This window comes from Pocillopora verrucosa, chromosome 3 (assembly GCF_036669915.1).
Source record: "Pocillopora verrucosa isolate sample1 chromosome 3, ASM3666991v2, whole genome shotgun sequence".
Taxonomy (NCBI): Eukaryota; Metazoa; Cnidaria; class Anthozoa; order Scleractinia; family Pocilloporidae; genus Pocillopora; species Pocillopora verrucosa.
The window spans coordinates 30,885,746-30,897,931 of record NC_089314.1 but is presented as its reverse complement, the minus strand read 5'-3'; the positions used below and the strand labels follow the sequence as shown (position 1 = coordinate 30,897,931).

General features: G+C 37.2%; 1 non-coding gene across 1 annotated transcript; it reads left to right on the top strand.

The window, feature by feature from the left end:
• Positions 1-12: 12 nt before the first annotated feature.
• On the top strand, positions 13-10,996 carry LOC131774620 (uncharacterized). Its single transcript, XR_010716814.1, has 7 exons — positions 13-253; positions 5,335-5,426; positions 5,878-6,829; positions 7,374-8,255; positions 8,599-8,804; positions 9,480-9,747; positions 10,331-10,996. It is a non-coding gene; the product is annotated as an uncharacterized protein (transcript).
• The last annotated feature ends 1,190 nt before the right edge of the window (positions 10,997-12,186 follow it).

Here is a 12,186-nt window from a genome sequence, read left to right as displayed (position 1 = left end):
ATTTGGACGAGCATGGCTGAGAAAACGTACAGCACCAAATTCAGTGGCACAACACTTTCTTTGGTGGACGAAGACATTCAGATTGACACTGCGAAAGCTAATCGTAGCATAAGAGTCACAAGCATTCCAGAAGGAACTACGGCACAAGAGCTTGTTATTCACTTTCAACGTAGTAAGAATGGCGGAAGCGATGTTGATGAAATTGTAATGAATAAACAAGGGTCTGCAGTGATAACATTCGACAAAGCTGAAGGTAATGTGTCTGTGGCAAACTGTAGGCTTTTCGTAGGGTTACGACCCACTTTTTTTCCAAATTATTGTTTCTGTTTGGTCCTTCGAAATGAAATGTTAGATGATGATTATATTTGCATATTTGCCCGCAAAACGAAAGTGTTGAAGAAGAGACTATTTTGGGAGAAAAGACTTAAATCTTACATGGCATTTAAGGGGAGAAATTAGAACACTGGCAATCGCAATCTTTCTTGTTGCAAAACCAAATTCCACAGTAGATGCTGGTACGAATTCTTTCAATTGAATTGAGGTCTTCGTAGGGTGGATGATTGAATTTTGGACAGTATTGGTTATGAATATAAACCCGCTGAACACGATGCTTCCTGTATGTATAACATCTTAGTGATAAATACCTTCTTTCGGGCTGTTCTTGGCACAAACTTGATTCATAATATCAACATGCCCTTCCCCTAGAGAAAAGCAACTGACATGATTTGAGGCAAGGAAAGATTATACTGAAGCTGATTGTCATTTAGCAGATGTAGAATTTCACATGGTTGCCATGTGAACTTAAACATATTTTAGAAGTAGAATTTGATAAATATTTGGTAATTTTTTTTTCCATGAATTAAATAATCAATCTACTGGTTTATTGATAACTACTAATGGGCAATTTATCAACATTTCCTGTTGGTGAAACTGTCACTTACAATTACGACCAATTACTAGCCCTTGAATTCCTGCTTACTTCAACCAAATACTGCCTTGAATTGTGAAGTCTTTTTTTACCTTTCCATATCTATTTGAAATTAATTTTAAAATGTTTATGTTTTTGAGATTATTATATTGTATTATATTGTTCAGCACAATACTGTTAGTCAGGATATACAATTTAGCCTTCAGCATTTGATCATTTTAGCTAGTTGCCCACTAAGGGATGCAACTTGGATGCACTTGACCTCTGCTTTCTCAATATGTTTCTGGGTACCAATGGGAATTAATTTGGAGAAGGTTGCTGTCTGTTTCAAATTGGACAACCCAGCATAAACTGTCGTGGAAATGCTAAATGCTCATTATTGGACTAAGTGAACAAAACTTTGGATTTAACCTTGAGATCTGTCAAGCTCCACCTCCTTATAAACTAATTTTAGTATAATTGCTTCAGTGATTGTAGAGATGCGTGCACTCTGATAAGTGGAGGATTACATCACAACTCACCTCACTAGGTGTTTATAGCAGGAGCATTAAAATTTCATGATGGCTGCCTTGTGTTTTGTCAGCTTTACCGAGGATGTGATGAGTGTGATTAAAAAATGAATTCTGAAGAATACAAAAGATGCTATTAAGTTTGGACTAACAGTTTTTTAAAAGGAGATAAGAAGTATTTGCTGATTAAATTAAATTAAACATATCTATCATCTAGTGGAAACTTGTTCTTAATTTATCTGGAACAAGTTATCTAAAAAATTGAAACAGAATGGTTTCAACATTGAAATGAATATTTACAGCAGAATTCAAAAGCAAGGAAGCAATTATACTTAAAAAATTATTTGCCTCTGCTGAAGCTCAGTGAAAAATGTTGAATAATCCCCTTGACTTTGTTTTGGGCCAGTTTTAGTACCAGTATGGATTTGATGAACATTTGTTTTCTACATGTAAGTCATGTTTGTTTTTTGTATTTTTTTCTGACTTCTCCCCCCAAAAATATGATATTTTAACTGGAAATGACTGTGGACTGGGAAACAGTAATTACGCTGTTAATCATTAGCACCATTTGAGTTCTAATTGTATACAGTATGCATCATGTGTGTGCACTGTTATCACTCATTTGGCTGCATGAACTGTTGTTTTTTTATGAAAATATATAGCCTATGTCTTATTTAATATTTCTGGAATTTTGTCATAGTTTGATTAATTGGTGAAAGGACTTCATGTCATCCAAGTTCCATCTGTAATCATGCTCATGATAACAAATCAAACTCCTGCTTTGCAGTCGGCTGATTTTAAACAAATATTGAATAAGGTTTCTTTGATAACCAGAATAATCAAGGTCAAGGTGGGGTTATCCGCCAAAGGCCTTTATTATTCTGGATATCACAAAAAACAAATCTAAAAATTGTTTTATGATATACCTGGAACAAAAAATAAATGGTTATGAAAGGAAGTGAAACTGATAATATGTTTCTAAATGTGTAAAAATATACAAATCATCGAGCAATACAAAGCATTTGAAGTCAACATGATTACCCTTAGAAATCACGCACTGCAGTCATATGTGATATGATTACCCATGACCTTGAGGATCCTTGACATGATTATTGTATTATCTGCAGCTAGAAGACATCCCAAGTGCTGATTTCAAAAATTTACACTTTTAGCCAATCACAAAAGGGATAGTGAGATGAAAGGATAATAATGTTAATAATCACTCATACGATTACAGACTGAATTGGACTCCACATAGTCCTTAATTAACATTATTACTCATAACCATAACAACTGTCTCAAACATTACTGAAGCATAAGCTGCCTTATTTTTCATTAATTATTCTGTAGAGTCATTATCCCACATCTGTAATTGGACAATCATACTCAGCTTAATCCACAAATCTCAGAATTGATTACAATAACCATTGATAGCAATAACCACTTACCTTGCAAAACTGGGTAATTTTCAAAATCGAGGAACATTTTGCTGTAGATAATTATTATGTCTCCACCAAATTTATTTAAATAAATGTATTTTTTATTTGGAAATTTTAATAATTATGATTAACTGTTAAGAGGACTTCATGTAATTCAATTTGATCCATAATCATACTTGTGATTGACAACTTGGATTCCCTCTTCATGGTTGTCATTTTCTAATAGTAAGATAGAGAAAACTAGCTCAGAGTAAAGACTCCTGAAAATGTTCCATCATTCTATTTACCACCTTTAATGGGTCAGTGATCCTCTCTTACATGTACATGTTCTACCTGCAGCTGGCTTTTGTGGAACTTTAACGAGTCCAAGTGGCTTCATCTGAATATTTACCACTCACTTTGCTAGAACTGTATACACATGTGAGTTAGTCAGGACTTATATGTTAATTATTTGTACCCATATCATTAATTATTTAGTACTTTAATTACCCTATTCATCACATCCATCCATTTCCTAATTATTTTTAACTATTTACAGAAAAGGAGGTGGTTAGTGGTGGATATCTGCCAAACTGCAAAACAGTGAGGTAAATATCCATCCCTAGCCACCGACACCAAGGTAAATATAAGTTGTTTTTAATAAGTACACATATTATCGTGTGTTCTTTACTGAAAAAGAGAGATAATTGGAGGCACAAAAAGATGATTTTAACTAATTTATTCCTGCAACAATGACAATATTTTTGGGTGCAAATCCCACTCACATTTCTAGGAGGTGAAGTGCAAATGATATTTGAAGTTTGAGTGGTCAATCAGAGTGCAACTTTAATGCCATTCACTTTTTTTAGTATATACTAATTAATTACATGATTTTATTACACCCATTTTGAAATAACCGGTGGTCCCTGTAATCTGATTGGTTCTAATTGATGCGATTTATTCACAAATCACACCATTTTTTGCTTTAAACTGCATCTTTTTCCCAGCCAATGAGGAGGCTATACTAAACACAAAACAACCGATCAGATTTCAAGGCTTGTTTAAGGTAACTAATCAAATTGCAGGAAAATGAAAGAGAAAGAGTATCATGAGACAAATTTTGCAAATTTTTGTTTCGAAAACTCTTATTTTTGAATTGAAGATGAATTGAAGATGAATTTAATTTGAAACTGGCTCAGTACTGCATCAATAAAATATTTGAACTGACCAAGTCCTGTATTTGGGCAATTTCAAAATAGATGTAATAAAGTGGTAATTGAACCTTGTGTCATGCAATTTTGGTCTGAAATCATACTTGTGATTTCAAATTGAATTCATGCTGCACACTTGTTCAATTTTGAAATCACATGTATGATTTCAGCCCAAATTGCACTCCACTCAGTTCAATTACCATTATATATTCTATTATTATGAGAAATAAGACACACCTGATTTCACTCCAAATAAAACTGCTTAGCTCCTTTATCCTTCAACATCTTTGTTGAAATCCCAGTCCACTGCCCCCCTCTTAAAGTGACTGCAAAAAAAGATTCCCATGGAGGTCAGAGATTGGTTAGTTCAGTGTCTGCTATTTGCCCATTGGTGTATACTGCTCACCTGAGCAAATGCTTCCATGTGCTTCTTTTGACTGGTCATGTAAGATTGCACAAACATTTTTGGTTCATTAAAAGGGAACTCTTTTGCTATAATGTATCTGTGTAATTATGTTATAAAATTTAAACAAATGGTAAACACTGCTGTGTATACTAGGTGTTCAAGAAGTTTGAGTCTCTCTTGGCTATTGCCTAAGGGACTCTCGTACTTCCTTTGTGCCTAGCTACCTCCTGCATGCATCCATAACTCAGTCAACTGTATTACTTACCCCATTTGTAAATTTAGTTGAATTTAAAAAGTGGGCAATATTGGATTTGACATTCATTTATGCACACTGAGTAAATTGCAAACCTATTGACTATAGTGTAGGCCTTATAAATACTCAGACATAAAAGCTGTCGCCCACTTCCTCCCCCCCCTTCCCATGTACAACCACTATCATCATCATCATCATCATAGTTTACATAATTTTAAGTATTTAAATTAAACAATTATCTTAATTTCTTAAAATAGATAAATTTCGAATTGTAATACTTTGTGCCTTAGAAGCACGCACCGCCCAAAATTTCACCTCAAACAATTTTGACCGGCAATTCAATTTTAAGCAAAGATGACTCCTTTGTGAATGGTTGTAGCAATTGTGAATTGTCTGTGTTATGCTAAAATTTATATAGCTTTACATGGGAAGATCGAGACCACCTCTCTTTTTGATTCAGAAAAATAGAGGAAATTGATGTTGGAGGTGAGTGATTTTTAATTATCCTCATAAAAATGACAGAAATTAGAAACAAAAAAGAACAACGCAAAACTTGTACAGATGACATACACATGAACTATTCTGTTATTTTAATTCTTTTGACTTTAGCAGTGAAATCAGTTCAAGAGAAGAAACAGATGTTTAATGGAGTTGTTTTAGCTGTGCAACCGTATGTCACGGTACCAATGGTTGATGAAGAGGTAGCTGCTTCAAAATAATAGTTCTCTCTTCAGCTTTGTAACATAACTAAAGTAATCAATATATATTTTACCCCTTATACGATTTTTTTTGTTTTGCTGTAATTATAATAACAAAAATAATTGTAAATGTTCAAGCTTTATGCGGGCAACAATTAATGAGCAACTATATCATATAAGCCTTGTAGAGAGGGAATGCTTGTAACATGGTAAATAATATATCTTCATGTTGATGATCTCTTGATTATTTTTTCTCGCCTGAAATTTTATTCCGATTGATTTACGTTGCTGTTTCATATGTTTTTTAAAGTCTTTGTAGCCGTTCTTTTAATATCTATTTGGCTATTAGGTCTTTACCCTAACTGGACGATAATGATTTTATGGCTCTTCGTGGATTTCTGACTTGTGGTCTTGTTAAGATTTTTAATTAGGTAACTTTTTGTTACTGATTCAGGTGTTTGAGCTGGTATCTGCGGAGATTTGCTTAGAAACCGTCGAATTTCTCACCCGTCAACATACTGAAGCTGTCTTAGAGGAAATCGCTGACAAGACTGGGATCAAGTGGCTTCATGTTAGTGACACTTTCTGGATATCAGGAAGCCTGAAACAAGTGGAAATGTCACGTGGTTATCTTCAGCGAGCTATAAGTCTCTATGGTGGAATAGCAGAATACAACGAGATGAAGAGGAAACTCTCAGAACCTCGGAATTCAAGAAGTGCAAAAGCCGTTTATTATAGAGAATACACTGAGGGGGAGGTTGAGAGAACCAATGCCATAATAAAGGAAAAGAACACACGAAAAGAAGACCCTCGTAACGAGGAAACAGACGCAACGCAAACTGATCACATGGCACCATTGACGCCCCCTAAAATTCAAGATTTTGAGGTCGATCCAAAGCTCATAAAAGTTTTTGTGAGGGTGCACGAAGCTGAACTAGACGATATCGAGGCCAAATACCATGTAGAGGTACCAAGAAAGGCGAAAGAAGGAAAAATTAGCCTTAACCCAAAGAGCAAATGTACAGGTGAAGAATACGAGAAGGCGTGCGACCGGTTCATCGAAATGTATCAGCAAATAACTCAAGTTATGAAGATGGAGCGTTTCTCGCTAAGGAATGATAGAAATGTCACCACTGCTCGAAAGAAGATTCATGAAATGGGTAAGAAATTTCCGGTGTCGGTGGAGGTATGTAAGGATAAAAAACAGTGGGAAGTGTTCGGGAGGCAAAATGATCTAGAAGAGGCTTTGCGATATCTTCAAAAAGAGGAAGTAGAAATAGAGAAGCAGTTAGAGAAGGGGAAGCTTCCTGGTGATCTGGGGAATGACAGCGAAAGGGCAAAGGACGCCAATCCATCAGAGTTTGCCAGGGTCACCCGAAGTAAAGATGTACTGGAAGCCTACATAGGTAAATATTCAAGGCTGGGAAAGGAATGTAAAATTTACATACCATTATTATTCGATTTAGCACCCTAGTTCCACCAAGCGCCTCTCTCTAAAAAGCGTCCCTGCGTAAGGACCCTCATTCCAATAAGCGCCCCCAATTCTTTTTCAGTTATAGCACTGCTAGAATAAAGTGTACATTCCCTATCTTTAAAGCTTTGTTTCACACATTCCGCTGTTTCCCAGAAAATAAATAAGCGCCCTATTTCCAACCAGCGCCTAGGAGGCCAAATCGAATCATTACGGTATTTTCTATTTTGCTCTGCGTATCCATGCAAAGAGCAGTTACAGAATAAGTGAAACAAACTACATTCCGTACATGTGTGCTCATTCTTACTTATAACATTTATTCAAAAGACGCTTTACAAGTTGCTTCACTTGTTTACTTAGCTTCAAGAGGTAATTTCGTGTAGGGCTGTTTTGAAAACTAGTTTTCAGTAGAAATTGCATGAAGGAGAAAAAATAGTAATTTAGTTCTAAGCATATATGTTTTCTTTGTGGCTTTAAAGGGAGTGTCAAAGTTTCAGTCTCTCGAGGAGACCTTACCACCGAAAAGATTGATGCCATTGTTAACGCCTCCAATGAATATCTTCGGCACGATGGGGGTCTCGCTAAGGCCATTCTTGACAAAGGTGGAAAAATAATTGGCCAAGAATCGAATAAGATTATTAAGAAGCGTAAATCTTTGAAGGAAGGTCAAGCAGTGTCAACTAAATCAGGAGATTTACCGTGTAAGTTGGTCATCCATGCCGTAGGGCCAGAGTATCGAAGAATAGGATTGACCCAGAGTAAAGATGTTCTCCGCCGAGCCTGTTTTAACAGTTTGAGAATCGCACAAGAAGAGAAATTGACCTCCATTGCTTTACCAGCGATCGGTTCTGGCGCTTATGACATGCCTAAAGACACCTGTGCCGAGGTGATGTTTGATGTCGTCGAAGAATTTATTCGACAAGGAGATCCTAAGAAGAAAACAATCACTGACGTCAGATTTGTGAACATAGATGATGCCTCCTTTCAAGCATTCAAGAAAGAGTTCATCTCTCGATATGGCCACACGGGAGACGACGGACGTGGATCTTTCTACTCGAGTCCAACTGGTGCTGAAGGTACTGATTCATACATGCAAACGCCTAGACGAAATCGCGGCAGAAACAAGAGTTCCGAGGTTAATGGTGCATTCAAAATGTCTAGAGATGTATCCGGAAGCCGTAATTTCGAAACCAATATCCATCACCCGCTGGAAGCCGCGGCTTCTGGTGGTTCACTGCCTCCAAACCGTTCTTACAGTGGCGCTGTTAAGAAATCTACCGATGTTAATTCTGAAGAAAGGAAGATGGGGTTTTCCTCTCTCTCTGGGGCAAATAAAGCTCAGACGGACGATAAAGAAGATGGTAAGAAAGGCAAAGGGGGTTGATTGAATGAAGCTGAATGTTGTATAAAAGATGTATTTTAGATGGAATCAATGACAAAGGAATGGTAAGGCTATATTTCAAAACGTGTCTTTTTGGCAGAATCTTGCCATGTGTACCCAAATGTGGCAGAATGTAGACCAGGGAGGTAACCACAGTGGTTTTACTAGTTTAACTGAATTGCAATGTATGATTTTTCATTAAGAACTAACGCAAAATGAAAATTTAACTTCAAAGGTTTGCGTGTGTTAAGGTGTGTAAACAAGGGGACCTTCAATGTTCCTTGACAAATCTAAAAGCATTTTTCGTTTCTCTTCGCTGTTAGATCCTTGTCCCATCTGTCTTGATACTTTAACGAAACCTCGGAAATTGAAGTGCAGACACACCTTCTGTTCGAACTGCCTTGAAAAAGCTTTGGATACAAGCAATAAATGCCCAGTGTGCCAAGAACCGCAAGGTGTTCTTCAAGGAAATCAGCCCCTGGAGAGATGCGAATTCGTACTGAACATTACAGTGTTCCAGGATATGAAGGTAAGTGAACAATCACACCTCAGCACTTGCTTTTAAGATAGCTTAATATCACACTTTTTGTAGCATAATTGTTTGGCTCGGTGGCAGCGTGAAAAAATGAACTATGAAGAACTACAAATATCAGGCATATGGTCCTAAATATTTTGATGCACTTAAAGATTTTTCTCGACATTTTCCTCTTAACACATTATTGGTGTTTACGGCGACGGCAAATCGCTCAAAGTTACACTGACTTTGCTCATATCAGTGCCGTAGAAAGATAGCTAAAATCCTCTGATTTGAAGTTAATGGAAATTTGCTTATAAATCCCTCGATGGAAAACTTCTGAGCACTGAGATGGATTTATAAACCATTGTTGACGGACCACGAGTACAATTTTTTCCTACCGCAGTAGATGAACCTGACGAATACGGTAAATCAAGAATAAATACGGCTTAAAACGCCTTGCTCAGCCTCCCTTTCAGTGTCCTGGAAGGGGGAGTAATAGCTGAGGGAACTGGGATGCTACAAAATCTTTTTTTATGTCGATGTTTCTGGTATTTTACTTCCTGAAGATAAACCCACGGGTTACAAATAATTACCGTTAACATTTTCAATACTTTTGCATTTGCAGATAGTGTAATTGTCTCGTTTACGAAGACAACAAATTTAACAATCGTATCTTTCGCTCTGAAGGTCACGGCACGATAGTCATTGATTATCACTTTCGGTCAGGAGTTCAAGGAAAGGAACATCCTCACCCCGGGCAGCGGTTTGGAGGCACGACTCGCCAGGCATATCTTCCCGACACGCGTGAAGGAAGAGAGGTGTTACAGCTTCTGAGGAGAGCCTTTGATGCTCGCTTGGTGTTTACCATTGGTTGGTCAACTACTACAGGCCTTCCAAATCAAATAACTTGGAATGATATTCATCACAAGACTAGCTTGAGTGGAGGAACGTTTGCGTAAGTAGGAGAAAAACATAATTACTAATCCATTTATCAGTAATTAATCAGTTGATGCTTGAATTAGGAAAGAAGAAGTTAGTTGTTTTCTCTTAAATTTGTGAATTTCCTTGTTAACATATTAATCTCTAAATGCTTTTGATGTCTTGATTATTGTAGCTACGGTGATTTTTTTCAGACAGTGCCAGGAATCACTTCTCACAGATACTACATCTATACCCATACACTGAGTTATTAGAACAAACCTGAGTTAAAAAAAGTTCTAGTGTTTGATCTTTTTTTTATGGACTCCTCCACTGACAAATCAGAAAACGCGCGTTTCAAAAGTATGTGAGGTTTTCTGGCGTCGTCGGTCATTCAAATGATTTAAGACCACATGTTTCTTAGAGTTAAATGACTGCATGGTATTAGTCAACAGATTATCTTTTTGCATTAGTTTATCTTCGCAAAATTTATCGAATTTTACCTAACGTTTGGAGTATAGCTATTATACTTTTGAACTAAAAACAACGAGTTTTTAGTAAAAATTGGACTGTTCCTTACTTGCACTCATAATTAACGTTTTCAATTTCTTTATTTAAAGGTTTGGATATCCCGACCCAGATTACCTGAGGAGAGTCAAAGAGGAGTTGGCTGCTAAGGGAATCCGCTGATTAAAGCATTGAAATTGATTCCCTATTAATGAACTGTGTTTCACTTAATTAATAGCCAAATGCGAGCCTGTAGAAATAAGTACAAAAGTAACATCCAAATTTACGTTTTTTGTCGTTTTCATTGTAGTTGTGAGTACAATCAATAGATTTGAGAACTTGATAGGGTCAGATAGATTACGCTCAAAAATTCGAGCGTTGAGGTTTCGATCGTTACCCCTAAAACATGGCATTATGTCCAGAGTTATGCTCACGATTGTGAGTTAACTTCCATTAACAGCTCATATACAGAACGTTTAAGAGCAATTCACCTCCTCTCCCTTTCCTGCCACCGCGAAGTAAAACTTGCAAAGGATAAAAGGCTTACTGCACTTTAAAACGAATTGGGCAATGCATTTTCGCGAAGCCATTAGATATGGAGTGTTTAATTATTTTTCTGGATTGAGTCAATTACTATTCGTGTGATTTGTGGTTTATGAAATCTCTCAGTTATTACAAGTGCTACTGTCATGTCTCATTATATCTAGGCACGGTTGCGAATGCGCGTAAGGCGCCTTTTGCCATGTGCTCGACTCCGTATTGAAATTAAACTTGTTGTGTTATTTATTGAACTGTACTCTTCAGTTTTCGGCTACTCGAAACCCTTGTACAGTCAATTAGGCAGACCGTGTTTCACTGTACAGCTCGCTAAATTCAATAGTTTGAGTGAATCGAAATCTTGCCTCTTTATTTAAATCCAGAGATATGATAAATATCTGACTAATATGAGTTACAGAATCTCGTGTTTACCGCTTGGACTTATCGCCCGCCTGCTTCGCGCAATGGGCCATAAATTCGAGCAGAAAAAACTAGGTCCGTAACTTAAGTAGTGCCCCCTAGCTCGGTTGATAAGAGGTAAATATGCTCACGGTGTGGCTTTGGCCATGAAAAGATGTATTTCTTGAGAATATTGTAAGTCGAAAATGGTTTAAAACTTTTTTTCTCCCTTAGCGCTCGCCCCTTTTTCCTCGTTACGAGTACCAAATCATGTTAAAGATATCACTTGTAACTTCTTTCATATTGCGTAGATTATCGTACAGTGCTCGATACTAACGAAGCGAATAATTGGAGGAAGTTTTTATGCGAATCAAAATTTACCTTGTAAGAAGGAGATTGATGGAGTCATGGAGAACCGGAATTGAAGTTGCAACTTAGTGCCTGAGTGAGCCGGAGCCGAAGCGATGGAGGAATGTTTTCACTTCGTTTTACAAGGGGAATATCATTCGTGAAAGCTTGGATGTGAAACGTCGGTAACAAGCATGCCATGTGCGCCTGTCGTTGAATGTAAACCGCCATGTTTGATTAAACCTTGTTGTGTTGTACAACAGACACAACAGATTGGCGACGAGGATTTAGATCCTATGCAGCAACCAGAGAAATTTCGAGCTTTCGCCACTATGTCGATTGGAAAGATTGAAGCGTTTGACGAAACGAACGACAATTGGAACGCCTATGTGGAACGTATAGAGCAATACTTCATCGCCAACGAAATCAAGGACAACAAGCAAGTGGCCGTAATGCTAAGCTTAATGGGAAACAAAACGTATGGATCACTAAGCAATTTGGCCGCCCCAACCAAGCCATCCAGCCTGTCTTTCAAGACTATCGTAGAAACACTACAGAAGCATCTCTCACCGAGACCACTGCTCATAGCAGAGCGATTCCGCTTTCACAAAAGGAACCAACTCGAAGGTGAAACCGTAAGTTCTTACCTTGCTGAATTAAAGAAATTGTCACTGTATTGTGAATT